General features: G+C 37.1%; 1 protein-coding gene across 5 annotated transcripts in view; it reads left to right on the top strand.

Moving 5' to 3' along the window:
- The first annotated feature begins 13,540 nt into the window (after window positions 1-13,540).
- Window positions 13,541-21,223, top strand: part of steap2 (STEAP family member 2, metalloreductase) — a 52,893-nt gene continuing 45,210 nt past the window's right edge. For 2 of the 5 annotated variants that reach the window (XM_036125470.1, XM_036125474.1), the window contains exon 1: window positions 13,542-13,647. The gene's annotated coding sequence lies outside the window, so the exon portion shown is untranslated. Of the gene's footprint in view, window positions 13,711-21,223 lie in introns of all 5 variants that reach the window. The other 3 variants (XM_036125476.1, XM_036125471.1, XM_036125475.1) reach the window with 3 other exon arrangements.

The following is a 21,223-nucleotide window of genomic DNA, read 5'->3' on the forward strand; positions in this document are numbered from 1 at the left end:
GTTCTATTCTTTAAAAAATCCTTAATCCAAATAAACATTTTTCCTTTAATTCCCATTTATCCATCTTAATTAATAAACCCTCCTTCCAAAGCATATCATACGCTTTTTCAATATCAAAAAATATAGCTAAGACCATTTCTTTATTTACCTGAGCCTTTCTTATTTCATTTTCTAAACAAACAACCGGATCTACCGTTGTCCATCCACTTCTAAAACCACTCTGATAAGGAGATAAAAGACATCTTTTTTCCATTTCATACATTAATCTCCTAGTTATCATTCTCTCCATCAATTTACATAAATTAGAAGTAAGAGCTATGGGCCTATAACTTTTTACCTCTCTTTAACCCTTACCTGGCTTTACTATTGGTACAACTATTGAATGCTTCCAGTTGAGGGCAATTCACCTTGTTCCCATACTTTATTGTATAACTTTAAAACTATTCCTTTAGCAGCATCTGATAACTGTTCTATTATCCTATAGCATATGCCATCTTTACCTGGAGATGTATTCTTAACTCCAATCAACGCTCTATTCATTTCAAATAATGTAAAATCTTTATCTAAAACATTTCCATTAATCTCTTTCCTATTTCAAATTTCTCTATTATCTTCAATAATTTCCAATCTCCATAATAATTCTTCATTTGATAAATTTTTAGAACTATGCACTTTCCCTTGTTTGTTATAGCTTCACACTGATTATCTTTAATTATAGGTAAAGAAAACTCCCTTCTAATTCCTCCCATCTTTCTAATCATTCCCCAGATCTCATTTACTTTAACGTCTGTTCCGACGTACTACAAAAACTTCTCCAATAATTCTTTTTTGATAATTTAACAACTCTCTTAACTTTAGACTGTGATTTTTTGTATAATATTAAATTATCAAATGAATGATTTAATTTTAACCTTTTAAATGCTTTATTCCTAACTTTAATTGCTTCTTTACATTCATTGTTCCACCAAGGAACTATTTTCTTTTTCTTTAATCCAGTAGATTTGCCAATGGCCTTTTCTGCAGATTCACATATTATATTTGTAATAATTGAATTGAATTCTTCAATATTGTTACTTAAATTTGGCATAATATCCATAAGTTTGTCACTTGCTATCTTCTTATACTTTGCCCAATTAGCTTCCCTCATTCTCCATTTAGGATACCAATTTTCTTCAAATACTAATTTAAAATGATTCAATTTAACCAGAATAGGATAATGATCACTTCCAAGGGAGTTATCAATAATTACTTCCCATTGACTAATTCCTGCTATCTGATCTGACACTATAGTAAGATCAATGGCAGATTCTGCTCCATGCCCTACATCAAATCTAGTACCCCTTCCATCATTTAGACAAGTTAAATTATAATCATCCATAAATTCCTGAATTATGTTTCCATTTTCATCATTCCTTTTACTTCCTCATAAGGTATTATGAGCATTAAAATCTCCACATAAAATATTCCTTACATTTTCCTTCACATAAATACTATCAAGTATTTCTCTACTTATTTTTTTTACAAGGGTTATAATAATTTATTATATTAAATTTTGATTTACTAATCCATACCTCAATCCCTATGACTTCTATTTCTTAATTTATATCCAAAACTTTATAACTAATTCCCTGCTGAACAAATATGGCAACACCTCCTCCTACATTTGGATTTCTATCTTTACGTATTGCTATATATCCATTAAGAATAAAATCAAGTGATGGTTTTAACCAGGTTTCTTGAATACCTACTATATTTGGTTTAACATTCTGTCTTTCAATAAAATATTTTAACTCTTGGCTATTAGCAATTAAGCTTCTTGCATTCCATTGTAATATGGATAAAACCATCAAATTTCACCATTACTGGACTGTTGACTTTCATTTATCCCTGTTGTTAAAACTGCACTGATTGACTCAAAAGACAAGTCTTCCATCTCAAGGTATTTTTCTGCTGATTATTATTTTAATTCGCTCTGTTCTACTCTATGTCTGTGCTGAACAATTTATTACTTCCACAATAAATGCAACAAATTTCTTTTTCTCCACAATCATTGTATTTCCTAAGGTACTCTGGCTCTGCATTTGCTCTGTTGTTTGAGATGGAGTGTGAGGCACAAAAACACTTTTAGCATTAACATTTAAATTACTTACCCTTTTAATTGCATCTGCATAGGTAACTTTTTCTTTGACACGTATATTTTGTACCTGCACTGCTGTTTTATGAGCTTCACATCCTTTAAATGCAGCACTATGTTCTCCACCACAATTACAACACTTTAACTTAGTTCCTCCAGAACGTTTCCCATACTCATGCTCTCCTCCACACTTGGCACACCTAGCCTTAGCTCTGCAAGCAGCAGCAATATGTCTGAACCTCTGACATTTGTAACATCTGGTTGGTGGAGGAATGTATTGCCTTACTGTATAGCTGACATACCCAATCATCACTTTTTCAGGTAATCTGTCGTCTTCTAGTACTAACATAACTGATTTACTAGGACTTTTAACTCCTTCTCTTGTAACAAACAGACGTTTCACTTTAATCACCCGAGCTCCTTCTACGTTACCTTTAATCTCTTCCTCCGTCAGATCAGTTGATACTCCATATATTACTCCCATTACTTTTCCTCTTTCCTGCCATATTTGTGGCTTGATTGTTTTGCCCAACAACATCTTGCATCTCATTAGTCCCCGCACCTGATCTCTATCTCTGCATAATACCAATAGATTACCATCTCTTAGTGTTTTGACTGTTTTCACTTCACCTACTATTTTATATATTGCCTCACTTATCTTCAAAGGATTCAAAGCACATGGGTTCTGGAATCTAAGAATCACTTTCATTTAATTTCTTTTATTTTCCTCTCTTTTTTCTTCATCAGATTCAAATCCTTTCCTTTTCTTATTTCCTCGACTCAATGTTTGCCAGTCTCCTGTTTTTCCACTTCTATTACAATAATCACTACTCATACTACAATTATCTGAGTCATCTAATTCTTCGCATTCTTCCATCGTACTTCCTTGTTTAAAGTTATCTACAATTAACTCCTAATTATTACACCTCCGTCACTTTAACTTTAACCAACAACTGTTTCGCTCGCTCCCAACTCTCCCAAGCCGCCTCTGCCACATTGGCTCGTCCATTCATTGGCACAATGATTGTACCAGCTTTTATAGAGCCTGCCCTCATTATCTACGGCAGCCCGTGAGGTACACACAAAACTCTCAAAACATTACAAATTGCAAATAACATTAAAGAAAACATAAACCACCACACTGCTAATCAAAACAGACATAAACAATATGCAACATTCTTGATTCATAAAATTCACTTTGAATAATTTACTTGATAGTCTACAAAAATATTATTTAGGCAATTTATTTTAAATAGCTCACCATTACAACCAGAGAACAAGTGATAAAAGGTACAGAAGATGAACATAAGGTAATCATAAAACTCACTAAAGATGGAGCTTCATTTGCTAGCTGGAACCCTATGCAGCTGACAAGAGCGATAAAACAGAGATTGGAGAAGTTAAAGTGCTAACGTCTTGAGGAATGGAGCATTGCTTGTCTTTTGTAAAGATGGGGCGACAAAAGGGAAGATCAATTAGGATGGAAAAATGCAATGGTAAATGTGTGCAATGTTTACTAACAAATGACAACTTAGTTAAGGGCGTTGTGACAGGGTGTGGGCTAAGTCTGTAGCAGCATAACTACAGAGATAGCTCAGGGTAACATGTGCCACTCTAACTATAAGCTTTGTCAAAAAGGAAAGTTTTAAGATTAGTCTTAAAAGTAGACAGGGTGTCTGCCTCACGGACCAAAACTGGGAGTTGGTTCCACAGGAGAGGAGCCTGATAGCTAAAGGATCTGCCTCCCATTCTACTTTTAGAGACTCTAGAAACCACCAGCAGACCTGCAGTCTGAGAACGAAGTGCTCTGTTAGGAACATACGGGGTAATCAGAGCTCTGATATATGATGGAGCTTGATTATAAAGGGCTTTATAAGGGAGAAGGAGAACTTTAAATTCTACTCTTGATTTAACAGGAAGCCAATGAAGGGAAGCTAAAATAGGAGAAATATGATCCCTCTTTGCATTGTCTCTGTACTGAATTGTGCTATATGAATAAATTTGCCTTGCCTTGCCTTGTCTTGTTAATTTTCATCAGAACTCTTGATTTTGTGGACTTCCTGATAGGAAAGAATTACAATAGTCCAGCCTCGAAGTAACAAATGCATGGACTACTTTTTCAGCGTCACTCCAGGACAGAATGTTTCTAATTTTGGCAATATTCCTGAGGTGAAAAAAGGAAACCACGGAAACCTGTTTAATATGGGATTTAAATGACATGTCTTGGTAAAAAATAAAAAACTAAGTGTTTTTTTTACTTTATTACCAGAATCCAATCTAATGTCATCCAGATTAAGTGATTGATTAAGAAGTTTATTTTTTGAGGTCCAAGACAACTTCTGTCTTGTCAGGATTTAAAAGCAGGGAATTTAAAGTAATCCAGCTTTTGATGTCATCAAAACATGATTGCAATTGTAATTGATTGGATTCATCAGGATTTATGGATAAATATAGCTGAGTGTCATCAGCATAACAGTGGAAATTAATCCCATGCTGTCTGATAATTTTGCCAATGGGAAGCATATATATAGTAATGCTTTTTTAAAAGATCTTTTTTTAAAGATAAGATTTAAACCAGCCTAATTATTTCCCCTTAATCCCTACAGTACAAGTCATGTTCAAGTCTTTCTAGGAGAATATTGTGATCAACTGTATCAAATGCAGCACTGAGATCTAACAGGACAAGTACAGACACAAGTCCATTATCTGAGGCCATGAGAATATCATTAGTGACCTTCACAAGAGCTGTTTCAGTGTTATGATGAGCTCTGAAGCCTGACTGAAACTCTTCAAATATGTCATTACTTTGTAATTTACTTTGTTCACATAGTTGATTAGCAACTACTTTCTCAAGAATCTTAGATAGGAAAAGAAGATTATACATAGGTCTGTAATTTATTAAGTCATCTTGATCAAGAGAGGGTTTCTTAAGTAAAGGTTAAATAACAGATACTTTAAAAGCCTGTGATACATATCCATTTACTAAGGATATCTTAATCAAGTCTAAAATGGGGGCGTTAATCAAAGGGAATACTTCCTTAAATGACTTGGTTGGGATGGGGTCTAACATACAAGTTGAAGGTTTAGGCAAGGCAAGGCAAGGCAAGGCTAATTTATTTGTATAGCACATTTCAGTACAAAGACAATGCAAAGTGCTTTACATGATTAAAATATAGGACAATAAAACAGAATAAAAGCAAGTTGGAATAAAATGTAGAAACAAAATAAAACATGAGAGAATAGAAACTAAAAGCAAATATTAAAAACAGTTGGACTACAAAGTTTAATTAATTATGTTTCAGTTAAACAGTTTAACTAGAACAGTCGAAGGCAATCCTAAACAAATGTGTTGTTAACCTTGATTTAAAATAACTTAGGCTTTCAGCACTTTTATAGTTTTCTGAAAATTTGTTCCAGATAAATGGAGCATAGGAACTAAATGCTGCTTCTCCGTGTTTGGTTCGTGTTCTAGGTATGCAGAGTAGGCTGGAGCCAGATAACAAGTCTGTGATGTATTTAGGTGCTAAGCCATTCAGGGATTTATAGACTAACAGGAGTATTTTAAAGTCTATTCTCTGAGATACAGGGAGCCAGTGGAAGGACTTTAGAACTAGGGTGATGTGCTCTACTTTCTTGGTCTTAGTGAGGACGCGGGCAGCAGTGTTCTGGATTAACTGCAGCTGTCTAATCCACTTTTTAGGCAGACCTGTGAAAACACCGTTGCTGTGATCAATTCGACTAAAAATAAACATATTGATTAGTCTTTCCAGATCCTGCTGAGACATTAGTCCTTTAATCCTGGAAATGTTCCTCAGGTGATAGAAAGCCGACCTTGTAATTGTCTTTAGATGCTTTTGGAGGTTCAGGTCTGAGTCCATCACTACTCCCAGATTTCGGGCCTGATCAGTGGTTCCTAGCTGAAGCGACTGAAGCTGTGTGCTTACTTTTGATCGCTCCTCTATTGGTCCAAAAATGATTATTTTAGCTTTGTTTTTATTCTATTGAAGAAAATTTTTGGCACATCCGTGTATTGATTTCTTTCAAGCATTTACTCAGTAATTGAACTGTTTCATAGTCAGCTGATGACATGTGGATGTAGAGCTGTGTGTCATCTTTTTCAGCAGTGGTTTGATAATTGCTGTTTTTAGGGACTGGGGGAAAACACCTGACAGAAGGGACGTGAATATGTATTATCTGAGTCAAATCAGACGCTATGATAGGTAAAACTTTTTTAAAGAAAGCTGTGGGTAGAACATCAAGGCAGCAGGAGGAGGAACTTAGATGCTGCATGATCTCCTGTAAGCTTTTGGAGTTTATTTGGCTGAATTGGGACATTTTGTCAGGATAGGTTCCTGCTGAATACGGCTTCGGTTCTGGTGTTGATATGGATGTACAAACTGATCCTCTAATTTTTAGAATTCTTTCAGTAAAGAAGTTAGCAAATTCATTGCAGGCCTTGGTGGAGTGGAGTTCGGAAGCCACTGACACAGGAGGATTTGTTAACCTGTCGACTGTGGAAAATAAGACACAAGCATTATTAATGTTTATTTTGATGATCTCAGAGAAGAAAGATTCCCTTGCGTTTTTCAGTTTTAAGTCATATCTGTAAAGTCTCTCTTTATAGATGTCATAGTGAACCTGGAGTCTGTTCTTTCTCCACCTGCGTTCAGCTTTTCGACATTCCCTTTTTTCACCTCTAGCTGCTGGAGCATTTCTCCAAGGAGATTTTTTCTTCCCGGAAAGAACTTTCACTTTAACTGGAGCAATGCAGTCAATGATGTCTGAGACTTTAGACTGAAAGTTATCTACTAGCTCATCTACTGAGTTGCAGCCCAGGGTTAAAGTAGCAGAGTAAGCTTGAATAAAAGTTTCTGGGGCATTGTCCTTAAAGGTGCGTTTTCTTATTATGTCCCTTTGGCTAAATGAGTCACTGGAGATTATGCTTTCAAAGGTAACAGAAAAGTGATCAGATAGGGCAACATCAGTTACATTGACCTTAGAAATCTTTAGACCTTTAGTGATGATCAGGTCTAAAATATGTCCCTGTTTATGTGGTGGCTGTTTAACATGTTGAGTTAAACCAAAGTTTCTAAGTGTGTCACACAGTTCTTTTGCACTTCTGTCTTCAGGGTTGTCAACGTGAAAGTTGAAGTCTTCCACAATAATTAAACAGTCATAATCAACACTATATCACCTATAGGAGGTCATTAAGATCAATGAAAAAGTTTGATGTGGACTTAGGAGGCCTGTACACATTCAGAAACTTAGTTTGCACCGGGCTCTTTACCTGGCGAGTTGAATTTTCCCAAAAACACCTTTTTACACTTTAGTGAATCATTAAACAATGTTGCCACTCCTCCATCTTTCTTTTGCTGTCTGCTCTCACAAAGAAAATTGTAGTTTGGGGAATTCTGTTAAAACATAACATCAAGATTATTGTCAGAAATGAAGTCATTAATTAAAAGGGATTTTCCTGACAGAGATCTAATGTTTAATAAAGCCAGTTTATATGACTTGGTGGTTGATGGTGTCTCTGTGGCAGGTTGCATCTGACAGTTTATGACTTTTAAGTATGATTGTTTATTCCTGTTTGTTATCCTTTTGTTTTCCTATTTCTGCCATGTATCATCACATGTATTTCATAATCTCTGACAGAAGGCCTAAACTGATGTTGGAAACTGTCATGTTTGATAAGACAAGGCAAGGCAAGGCAAATTTATTTATATAGCACAATTCAGTACAGAGACAATGCAAAGTGCTTTACATGGTTAAAATATAGGAAAATAAAACAGAATAAAAGCAAGTATGGATAGAATGTAGAAACAAAAAAGAACATTAAAACAGTTTAACTAGAACAGTCAAAGGCAATTTTAAACAAATGTGTTTTTAATCGTGTTTTAAAAGAACTCAGGTTTTCCGCACTTTCTTGGTCTTAGTGAGGACACGGGCAGCAGCGTTCTGGATCAGCTGCAGCTGTCTGATCCACTTTTTAGACAAACCTGTGAAAACACCGTTGCAGTAATCAATTCTACTAAATATAAACGCATGGATTAGTTTTTCCAGATCCTGCTGAGACATTAGTCCTTTAATCCTGGAAATGTTCCTCAGGTGATAGAAAGCCGACCTTGTAATTGTCTTTAGATGGAGGTTCAGGTCTGAGTCCATCACTACACCCAGATTTCGGGCCTGATTAGTGGTTTTTAGCTGAAGCAGCTGAAGCTGTGTGCTAACTTTTTAAGGTTGCTGCTAGGGCCTGGTGTGTATCACAGAGAGGTTATCTGAAGGTCCTGAGCACAGGCATGTTCCTTGATACATAGAGGAGGAGGATTTGGGGATTTGTGGCCTTTGGAACATTTTGGTTTAGGCACAGAGCTGGGGTTGTCAGAATGGCAATGTGGAGAGGATGTCTACTGATCTGTAGATCAATCTTAAAAACTTTGTTCATGTTATGAGAAAATTCCAGAAAAGTGATATCTGGGCTTTGTGGAGAAAAAGGGGAGGTGGGTGCAGTCTGGACCGGTGTCCGTGGGGTAGGCGATATATCGAGTATACTCGATGTATTTCAAGTTTCCCTCTGCGCGATAGTTAAAATGACTTTATCGCGACCATCGCGTGTAAACTTTCATGGCAAGATTGAGCCGCTGTATTTAATTCACTGAGAATTTAGTTTTTACCACATGCTATGAACGCTCTGGCACAAGCACACAACAATGAGCATGTTCGCTTATCTGCGTTGACGAGACAGCGATTGGATTTCACAAGAAGGATGTCGAACAAAATGCGGTAATTTGCAAAATATGCCGTAACACCATTGCCACAAAAGGTAGCAGTAGCACAAATTTGTTCAACCTAAAAAGTCATCCAGTGCAAAATGAAGAGTCTTGTAAACTCTGCGTGTCGACCCCCCACCCCCTGACACACAAACACCGAAGGAAACTTTAATTAAACCAGCCCTAAAACTGTTGAAACCAGCGTCTTCTTTGTTTAAAATTTCCCAGCACCTAAAGAGCAATGGAAATATTTTTGAGATGCTCTGAATATGTAGGTGCGACTGGTCAGTTGATTTTATAGTCACAATACAAGCTTTTGTTTTTGGGATTGTCACATTTTTATTATACATTTTTTTATGTCTTAAGCACAACAGAGCACCTTTCAATTCAGGTTTTTTTTGTCAGATTTTTTCCTTGGTGTTCCTTTTGCCCACTGGGATGTTCTGTTTTTAAGGTCCAGTGTTGACCATGAAAGAGCTTAAATGTGAAGATACTGTAATTTGTGCAAAGCTTCTCTGTGCAGCTGTGGTTAAAATAAAATAAAAATAAAACATTTTCATTCATTTTTATTTTGCAATTAATTTTTCAAAAAAGAAAGAAAGAATTTGACACGTTAATATGAGCTATACCAATGCAACTTTAGGCACTATGTGGCTAAAACATTTGTTATTCAAGGTTATTTGAATATATCGTGATATATATCGTGTATTGTGATATAGCCCAAAGATATCGGGATATTAGATTTTCTTCATATCGCCCACCCCTACCGTGGGGATGACGGTTTTTGGTTCTCTTTGGAAGTTAAAGGGGAGTCCTCTGTCCTAGTAAGATCTGGGATGAATCCTGTAATTCTGGCTTATCATTTGTTTTGGCACTGGTTAAGCTTTGTTTTGGGACAAAGCTGATGGTGCATAACCTGACCCTAGCCAGATGTATGTCGCTCCGCCTAGCTCCACTCATCCATCTGGGACATCTCCATAGGAATGGCCTTTATTGAAGGCTGGGCCTTATCAAAAATCCTTGCATATGATTGGATAAGCCACTTGTCTGTCATCTTTATCGACGTGCTATTTCAACCACTCACACCGAAGCCAACCCGTGACGCTGATGAGAGCGACGCAGGAAAAAACAAAACCTTCTTTTTTTTTTTAAATGTCTTTGCGGCTCTAGTGGCACGCGTTCTATTGACAGTGAGCCGACAGGAAGAAGGGGAAGACAGGCGGCAAAGCGCCACGGGTCGGAGTCGATCCCGGGCCGACCGCGTTGAGGACTAAAGGCCTCCTAACATGGTTCGCACTAACTGCGTCCGCCACGGGCGACGCGTCTGCCACCAACGATGTTTCCACCAACATTGTGGAAACGATGTTGGTGAAAACATGGTTTCCACCAACAATAGCCTTCAGAGGCGTTCTCTGATGTTCTTTTAATGAAACAATATTAGGTAGATTGGACAACACGGAAGAAATAGCAGCATCAATGTTAACGCTTGCTTCCTCGATGCGAGCCGCCATTGTTGTCTGAATCAAAACAGTGGCCGTTTCTCAATTCACGAGAACGCAAGTCCGTACTCGCGTTCTCGTCAAGTCTGTTCTCGGTAAGAACACAGGAAGATCGGACTTGACGAGAACGCGAGCACGCAGCACGTATTGTGCATTGGAACAGAAGTATACTCGTGACGTCATCACACCCACAGCGCTTGAGCATTCCTTTAACGTTCAAAACTATTTATACACTACACCATCATATCTTATTGAAAACGTTTTTTTTTTTCTTAATTTCTAAAAAGTCTAATAAAATATCTAAAATAATTACAGAACTGTGGATATAAAACCAGCAATAGCGTAAATTTCTTTGTGGGGAGTTGTAATTGTTGTAGTTGCAGAGGCGATTGAATCTTCTTTAAAAATCAGCACTTTGTAGAAGCAAAATGAACGATACGAGCAATGTTGCTGTTGCTTCGGTCGTTGGTCAGCTTTACCAGCAGGCTGAAGAGGAGGTGATGCAGTTGAGGAGGAAAATCCGAGCAAGGAGAAGATTGATGCAGCAGAGGAGGCTCAGAAGGCAGGCTTTGCTCACCCATCTACTGCCAACTGGTAGGCATTTTAAGATTGACAGCCTATTTCCTACTTTTATCTTTAAACATTGAAGATGGTATTAAACACATGATCAAGTTGAAATTGTTACTATTTTTCTATTAATAATTAAAATGAAGACCCAATTTTACCATTAGTAACAGTAGGGTTAAGTTACTTTATTGCACCTACTGACCTTCACAGCATTGATCATTAAGAAAGGGAAAAAAACACATTTTTATGTCTGTCCACCTTTACAGTGATTAATCTATAAATTATGATCAGTTAGTTCAGCCCATTTTTTCAGTGAAAAGGTAAAAATACCAGAGAAGGGAAGCCATTTGTTACATTTACTATACATTTAACCTATTCTTTCTTGAGAACTATAATAATCTGCATGTTAAGCAGTTATAGTTTTATATTGTGAAAAGGTAAGAATTGCAACAAAAAAAAAACAATTCTGGTAACATTTGGCATTTTTTATTTACAGGAAGAAACAGAAACAAAATATGTGAGGATAAACACCTCTGTGCCAATCCTCCAAATATTTTTTAATGAAGGGGACCTGAAACCAGCCTTCAGGCTAAACAGGGCCACCATCGTCCTCCTCCTTCAGCTGCTGCCCATTCAGAAGGTCCATGGATGGCCACAGGAGATAGAGGTGCTGCTGACCCTCTACTGGCTGGCCTGTGGTGCATCCTATAGGGAAACAGCTTGCCAGTAAGATCTCTTACCTTCTTGTCCTTAAATAGAGCCAGCAATGAGGCACAATTGATAAATAGATTATATTCATTGGATAGAAGATAAAGACATATCAGCATATTACCTAAATTACAAGTTAATTTTATATTTGGTACAGGTCTAGTGGAGGCACGCTACAACAGGCACCACGCCAAGGCTGATTAACATCATTGAGCGTGTCTTTGGTGGTCTGAAGACACGGTGGCGTTCCATCTTCTTAAGGATGCTGGAGGTCTGCCTGACGTTTGCCCCAAAAGTAATCGCCGCCTGCTGCATCCTTCACAATATTATTATAGCAGCAGGTGACCAGCTAGACGTGGAGGATGAGGAGGTTGATCCAGAGGAGGATGACCATCCAGCGGCTGAAGACAGGGAGCGGCTCCAGCTGGCTGCATGTTTAAGTGAACATGACTACACCTGACCTAATGTAGATCAGTTCTAGTCATGTTCACATGCTGCTTCATTTCATTTTTTCACCACCTGTAAAAATACATAAAATAATGAGTAAATAATTTCCATTCCAACTATTTTTAATTGTAAGTTTATAGGCATTGTCTATTTGTATAAGATCTTAATAGGGGTTATTTCTTTGTTTTAAACCATGTTAGTAACTGTTAATAATTTGTTGAATATATTACACCTTCATTCTGTTCCAAAGATAAAACATTTGTATAAAATAAATGTCTGTTTTTTCATATACTATTATTACCATTATTTTCTTTCCCTCTTTCTCCTCTCAATTATTCATGTCCTGACTCAGAAGAAACTCACTTAGATAGGAAAAACATTTATAGAATGTATTTATTTATTTTATATGCTGCTGTCGTCCTAGGCAGACATTTACAATTTATTCCAGCAAGTATTGAGTTAATAAAGCAACACACGTCAGTCAGATAAACACAAAACAAATAAATCATAACCAGCGGTATTATGCACACTACTTTTTTTAATTATGCACTAACTCTGTAAACAGGCCACATAGAGAAAACTTAAAAGTATAATGTTCTCGCCTCAAACGATCTGAAAACTTACTTTTGAAGAACAACAGCAGCAGAAAAGGGAATTTTTAACTTACCGCTGTGAGCTCTGTTTGCGCTGTCTCGAATCAAGCTGCGGCCGCGGTGCATTCTGGGCAAGCGGTCAGTCTGAAGAACGCACAAGTCTGCTCTGATGCATGCTCGATAAAGAGGGCGGCGAGAACAACATCTGGGGAATTCGGCGCGTTCTCGATTTGGCGTTCTCAGCATTGGAACAGTGCTCGGTCTGAGGCTGATGACGTGTCACGAGCACACGAGAACGCTCAAGAACGCATATTGAGAAACGGCCAGTCTCACGGTCGCTTCTCCTCTACCTCACATCTATGAAACTCCAGCCCTGCGTCCTGATTGGCTAGACAATAAAATTGGTTGAAGAAATCTCTCTCTATGGGAGATGTCCCAGATGGATGTGAGTGAAGCTAGGCGGAGCTATATCAATCTGGCTAGGGTCAGGTTAGATGGTGCATGGTTCATAGAATAGAAGATGACTGAAATCAGCCATTTTGCACCTGACCTATTTGGGGAGAAACCATCTCTGTTGAACAGACGTCTCATCTCCCAAAAGATGTTAAAGCTGTCTATGAAGCAAGTTACAGCTGTTTGTTTGCATTTTAGATGAAGCTAAAATTTTAGATAACTCAGAAACCTATACTGTGTATCAAAATAGCAATCGTATTCCACCACATTCTTTAATCCACTTTCAGCACATACTGCTGTGAGCTGCATGTTCAAAACGCGCGGAGTCAGGTAGCTGGAGGCAGTAAAACTGAAATGTCCCAGCTGACGTGAAGGCGGCATGTGACTGCACCGTCCGCACAGAGACTGCAGCAGTATCAGGAGCGAACAGCTGCATCTCAGCGTGGATAACAACATGCCTGGCGTCTCCATGGCAGGTGGGTGGCATACCAGCGGCTGTCTCTGTCTGGACGCGTATCTCTGGGTCTGCTTGGTGCGCAGTGAGTACTGAGCGGCTTCTGGACTCTTCATTGTCAGCCATGCTTTTGCGCTACAGGTGCACAGAGACACGGCTGCGTCCTTCAGAACATGGAGGCAGGATCTGTTTGAGACATGCGAGTCTCTAGTCTGAGAGAAGCAGCACCTCGTTGCAGTCTGCCTGGACACCCCAGCTGATTAGTAACTGGGCTAGGTGGGAGCGCCTCTTATTGAGGAGGGAACTGAACCACTACCTACTGTATGGGTTCTATAAGAACCGAGAGCATTACCACTGTAATCTTTTTTCTTTAGAGCAAACAGTCTGCTGGTTCTGCTGCTGCAGAATGAGGAAAAGTGGGAGTGGCTGAGGGGAGATCTGCTTCTGAATTTATTGGTTGCAGTTGTCATGGTGGGTTTCAAAGCAGCATGGCAGCAAAGAATAGACCTGTGAAGGTGTCATGGAGCATGCTTGTCCAGCACAGCGGTGGATGGAGAATATTTTGAATGTGTGGGGTAAGAGGTCTAGGCAGAGTTAATATTTTGGACCTCCTTAGTGAAATATGTGAAAACGTATAAAGAGAATGAATACATACCAGGTGGTCCAGATGGTATATTGGATGGATTCCCTGACTCTTTGCCTTCCTTTTCTCCATCATCATCATCATCATCATCATCATCATTATTCAGGCCCTGAAACAGTTACCCCCAAATGTTTTCCTATTTAAACTCTTCACAAACTTGTGTTAATTGTGAGCTAATATGCTAATGTTTCCACAAATCACACCACTCTGTTGTGTTGCAGACAGACCATCTTATATATGTGCTTGTGACACATTTGTAATAATTCAAGGAAGCTTCCTCCTGACCCACATGCAGAATCAGACACAGAACTCGGATCTTCTCAGATTAAAGAGGTTATTTACAGAAAGTGTTTAATGTGTGATGGTTGGTAAATAATTACCATCTAGAGCTAAGACATGAACTTGAGAAATCAGGGGAGTGGTTGAAAATTTGAGTTGGTTCACTAAATTCTTGTTCACTTCCTGAATCAATTAATGCCTGGAGCTATAATCTTGATTAATGAGGAAGGTGCTGAGTTAAATAGGAGAAAATTTTATCTTTAAATCCGTCCACTATCATTACCATGGCTGCTGGCAGGCTCCCCCTTTTGGTTATATTGGGTGTATAATGGTGTAAATGATCGATTTTTCCCATAGTACAGACAAGCCTTTAAACGGCACTGTCGTTCTTCAGCAGTCACTCGCTCAATCTGCATCGGTTTCTCTGAAGATTGACTAGAGGATGCTGGAGTCGAGAGCATTCGCTCTATTTGTCTGTCTGATTCTGTAGACTATGGAGGACCAAGTCTTCCATATTTAAAAATAAATACAGAAATAAATAAATGCTCAATAAATAAATATGCATACAATTATGTGCCACCAAAAAAACAATAAACAAATAAATGTAGATAGAAAATAAATTATACAGTGAGACAAAATGTATATATCTCCTTTAATTAGCCACTTTATTTATTAATTACTTATTTTTTTAAGTATTTATGTGCATGTTATAATATTTTTGTCTGTTTTATTCTTTCTTTGTATTTTTTTGCCCTATTTATTTCTCCGATGCTATTTATTTCTGCCTGTCCTTTTTACATTTCTGCCTGTCCTTTTTACATTTCTGTCTGTCCTTTTTACATTTCTGTTAGTTGTTTTTACATTTCTGTCTGTCCTTTTTACATTTCTGTTTCTCATTTTTACATTTCTGTTTCTCATTTTTACATTTCTGTTTGTCGTTTTTACATTTCTGTCTGTCCTTTTTACATTTCTGTTAGTTGTTTTTACATTTCTGTTTCTTATTTTTACATTTCTGTCTGTCCTTTTTACATTTCTGTTTGTTGTTTTTACATTTCTGCCTGTCCTTTTTACATTTCTGTTTGTCCTTTTTACATTTCCGTAAGCATTTCTGCCTCATTATGCAAATGAGGGGGGCTGTGTCTTAAGGGCTCAACTTCTTCCCATTGGTTGGTTAGCATTTTACTGCACATGGCTTTTCCCCGACATGAAGCATTGTTTAGTAATGTCAAACTCAGCAGGCAGACGTTCAGTGGCCGACCTCTTACGGGAAGCTGCTAATAGACTGGAAGAAATAGAACGCTGTACATTTGGGATCTGAGATGTTTTTCGGTGGTTTCAGATTCGGCTTTCCAGATCAATAACTCATCGGCGGATGATTTATTCTACAAAACACACACCTCTCCGCAACCACCGCAAGGCAGACACTGAGCTACAACCGTAGTTTCCTCAAAACGAGTCTTAGTCCGTGGGCCAGAATCTGTGGGATGTCTCCTTAAGAAGTTTTGTATGAACTGTCAGGGGGCAACTTTCTTGCACTTGGATAAGTTGCTACACATAGCAGTGATCTCAAATCACCAATAATCCCACGTTTTCACTTGCACATTAATAAGTTATTGCTGATAAAAAATCTAAACTGTTGCGCTCCGGTCCGAGAGGTCACGTGATTCGATTTTTGCTGCTCAGCCAATCAGATCGCTGTATTGTCAGCTGAGTGCGTTCAATGTGTAAGGTGTTGTGAACATTTGTTTCCAGACGAAGAAAGCCCAATAATAGCATTTTCTGGCGCCAGTTGGCAAAGATCTTGATGGCAAGGAAAAAGAAATAGCCCAGACCATCCATCATCCATTTTCTAATATGCTTATCCCTGCTGGGTTCGTGAGGGGTGCTGGTGTCTATCTCCAGCTGTCAATGGGCGAGAGGCGGGGTATAAACCGGACAGGTAGCCAGTCCATCGCAGGGCAGAAATAGCCCAGACTTTTGCTCATTTTACTGTGATATCACCAAGACCTTGTTCGCTTCTTTTTTCTTGCCATAAAGATCTTTGCCAACTGGCGCCAGAAAATGCTATTATTGGGCTTTCTTCGTCTGGGAACAAATGTTCACAACACCTTACACATTGAACGCACTCAGCTGACAATACAGCGATCTGATTGGCTGAGCAGCAAAAATCGAATCACGTGACCTCTCGGACCGGAGCGCAACAGTTTAGATTTTTTATCAGCAATAACTTATTAATGTACAAGTGAAAACATGGGAACATTGGTGTTTTGAGATCACTGCTATGTGTAGCAACTTATCCAAGTGCAAGGAAGTTGCCGTCTGACAGTTCATTCGAAACTTCTTAAGGAGACGTCCCACAGATTCTGGCCCACGGACTCGTTTTGGGGAAACTACGGTTGTAGCTCAGTGTCTGCCTTGCGGTGGTTGCAGAGAGGTGTCTGTTTTGTAGAATAAATCATCCGCCGATGAGTTATTGATCTGGAAAGCCGAATCTGAAACCACTGAAAAACATCTCAGATCCCAAATGTACAGGCAGAAATGCAAAAAGGACAAACAGAAATGTAAAAAGGACAAACAGAAATGTAAAAAGGACAGACAGAAATGTAAAAAGGACAGACAGAAATGTAAAAAGGGCAAACAGAAATGTAAAAAGGACAGACAGAAATGTAAAAAGGACAGACAGAAATGTAAAAAGGACAAACAGAAATGTAAAAAGGACAAACAGAAATGTAAAAAGGACAGACAGAAATGTAAAAACAACAAACAGAAATGTAAAAAGGACAAACAGAAATGTAAAAAGGACAGACAGAAATGTAAAAACGACAAACAGAAATGTAAAAAGGACAAACAGAAATGTTAAAATGAGAAACAGAAATGTAAAAACGACAAACAGAAATGTAAAAAGGATAGGCAGAAATGTAAAAAGGACAAACAGAAATGTAAAAAGGACAAACAGAAATGTAAAAAGGACAAACAGAAATGTAAAAAGGACAGGCAGAAATGTAAAAAGGACAAGCAGAAATGTAAAAAGGACAGGCAGAAATGTAAAAAGGACAAACAGAAATGTAAAAAGGACAGACAGAAATGTAAAAAGGACAGACAGAAATGTAAAAAGGACAGACAGAAATGTAAAAACGGCAAACAGAAATGTAAAAAGGACAGACAGAAATGTAAAAAGGACAAACAGAAATGTAAAAAGGACAGACAGAAATGTAAAAACAACAAACAGAAATGTAAAAACGGCAAACAGAAATGTAAAAAGGACAGACAGAAATGTAAAAACGACAAACAGAAATGTAAAAAGGACAAACAGAAATGTTAAAATGAGAAACAGAAATGTAAAAACGACAAACAGAAATGTAAAAAGGACAGGCAGAAATGTAAAAAGGACAAACAGAAATGTAAAAAGGACAGACAGAAATGTAAAAACGACAAACAGAAATGTAAAAAGGACAAACAGAAATGTTAAAATGAGAAACAGAAATGTAAAAACGACAAACAGAAATGTAAAAAGGACAGGCAGAAATGTAAAAAGGACAAACAGAAATGTAAAAAGGACAGGCAGAAATGTAAAAAGGACAGACAGAAATGTAAAAAGGACAGGCAGAAATGTAAAAAGGACAAACAGAAATGTAAAAAGGACAGGCAGAAATGTAAAAAGGACAAACAGAAATGTAAAAAGGACAGGCAGAAATGTAAAAAGGACAAACAGAAATGTAAAAAGGACAGGCAGAAATGTAAAAAGGACAGGCAGAAATGTAAAAAGGACAGACAGAAATGTAAAAACAACAAACAGAAATGTAAAAACGGCAAACAGAAATGTAAAAACGACAAACAGAAATGTAAAAAGGACAAACAGAAATGTTAAAATGAGAAACAGAAATGTAAAAACGACAAACAGAAATGTAAAAAGGATAGGCAGAAATGTAAAAAGGACAAACAGAAATGTAAAAAGGACAAACAGAAATGTAAAAACGACAAACAGAAATGTAAAAAGGACAAACACAAATGTTAAAATGAGAAACAGAAATGTAAAAACGACAAACAGAAATGTAAAAAGGACAGGCAGAAATGTAAAAAGGACAAACAGAAATGTAAAAAGGACAAACAGAAATGTAAAAAGGACAGGCAGAAATGTAAAAAGGACAAACAGAAATGTAAAAAGGACAGGCAGAAATGTAAAAAGGACAAACAGAAATGTAAAAAGGACAGGCAGAAATGTAAAAAGGACAAACAGAAATGTAAAAAGGACAGGCAGAAATGTAAAAAGGACAAACAGAAATGTAAAAAGGACAGGCAGAAATGTAAAAAGGACAAACAGAAATGTAAAAAGGACAAACAGAAATGTAAAAAGGACAGGCAGAAATGTAAAAAGGACAGACAGAAATGTAAAAACAACAAACAGAAATGTAAAAACGGCAAACAGAAATGTAAAAAGGACAGACAGAAATGTAAAAACGACAAACAGAAATGTAAAAAGGACAAACAGAAATGTTAAAATGAGAAACAGAAATGTAAAAACGACAAACAGAAATGTAAAAAGGACAGGCAGAAATGTAAAAAGGACAAACAGAAATGTAAAAAGGACAAACAGAAATGTAAAAAGGACAGGCAGAAATGTAAAAAGGACAAACAGAAATGTAAAAAGGACAGGCAGAAATGTAAAAAGGACAAACAGAAATGTAAAAAGGACAGGCAGAAATGTAAAAAGGACAAACAGAAATGTAAAAAGGACAGGCAGAAATGTAAAAGGACAAACAGAAATGTAAAAGGACAGGCAGAAATGTAAAAAGGACAGGCAGAAATGTAAAAAGGACAGGCAGAAATGTAAAAAGGACAGGCAGAAATGTAAAAAGGACAAACAGAAATGTAAAAAGGACAGACAGAAATGTAAAAAGGACAAACAGAAATGTAAAAAGGACAAACATAAATGTAAAAAGGACAGACAGAAATGTAAAAAGGACAGACAGAAATGTAAAAAGGACAAACAGAAATGTAAAAAGGACAGACAGAAATGTAAAAAGGACAGACAGAAATGTAAAAACGGCAAACAGAAATGTAAAAAGGACAGACAGAAATGTAAAAACGACAAACAGAAATGTAAAAAGGACAAACAGAAATGTTAAAATGAGAAACAGAAATGTAAAAACGACAAACAGAAATGTAAAAAGGACAGGCAGAAATGTAAAAAGGACAAACAGAAATGTAAAAAGGACAAACAGAAATGTAAAAAGGACAAACAGAAATGTAAAAAGGACAGGCAGAAATGTAAAAAGGACAAACAGAAATGTAAAAAGGACAGGCAGAAATGTAAAAAGGACAAACAGAAATGTAAAAAGGACAGGCAGAAATGTAAAAAGGACAAACAGAAATGTAAAAAGGACAGGCAGAAATGTAAAAAGGACAGACAGAAATGTAAAAAGGACAAACAGAAATGTAAAAAGGACAGGCAGAAATGTAAAAAGGACAGGCAGAAATGTAAAAAGGACAGGCAGAAATGTAAAAAGGACAAACAGAAATGTAAAAAGGACAGACAGAAATGTAAAAAGGACAGACAGAAATGTAAAAACGGCAAACAGAAATGTAAAAAGGACAGACAGAAATGTAAAAAGGACAGACAGAAATGTAAAAAGGACAAACAGAAATGTAAAAAGGACAAACAGAAATGTAAAAAGGACAGACAGAAATGTAAAAACAACAAACAGAAATGTAAAAACGGCAAACAGAAATGTAAAAAGGACAGACAGAAATGTAAAAACGACAAACAGAAATGTAAAAAGGACAAACAGAAATGTTAAAATGAGAAACAGAAATGTAAAAACGACAAACAGAAATGTAAAAAGGACAGGCACAGGGGCGGATCCAGGATTTTTCAAAGGGGGGTGCACACCTAAGGGTCATGGGGTCAAGGGTCATGGGGTCGAGACAATGTGAGGCTAAACGACCAAAGAATGCCATCTTTACTCTTTCACACTACCCTAATTATTCATCTAAGGATTTTTTAATTGATAATAATTTTAATGGATGAACATAAGTGGAATTAGCATGATTACCTTATTGTAATTGAAAATGGGTTTTTAAGTCAAAATCTCGTGCTTTTTACAGCATGCACAAGGTTAAAAAGTAGTTTGAAGAAAAAATTATCCCTATCAACAATTAATCAAACAAAGATTTTCTTTATTTCCAGAAATGATATGTATACAGAAAATGAAATAAAAAGACCCAAGGACTAAAGAACAGTTTGGTATGGTTCTAGTGACAAAAGGAGTTTTAAAAATATACATGTATTTTAACAATATATTTTAACCATATAAACTATATTAAGAAAAAAAAATACTTAGAAAGACCCAAGGACTTAAGAACAGTTTGGTATAGTTCAAGTGACAAAGAATTTTTTAACACATTTTAACAAGATAAACCACGTTGAGAATTTTTTTTTAAAGTAAGTTAAACCAATGAACATGTACGGTGAAGTTAAGCCATAAGCCTATAATAGAACTGTAAGACTTGACAAAGAATATTGTTCTCTTCTACAACACCTTCAACTTTATGATGATGATGATAATGGGTTTATGAATGTCAACCTTCTAGGATGCTTCTGGGCCAATATGTCAATGATTTTGTTGATGTCTAAATGAATGTCCTTGTGGACATACATAAGTAGCTAAGCCACAAA

The sequence above is a fragment of the Fundulus heteroclitus genome, chromosome 21, assembly GCF_011125445.2.
Source record: "Fundulus heteroclitus isolate FHET01 chromosome 21, MU-UCD_Fhet_4.1, whole genome shotgun sequence".
NCBI classification, from domain to species: Eukaryota; Metazoa; Chordata; class Actinopteri; order Cyprinodontiformes; family Fundulidae; genus Fundulus; species Fundulus heteroclitus.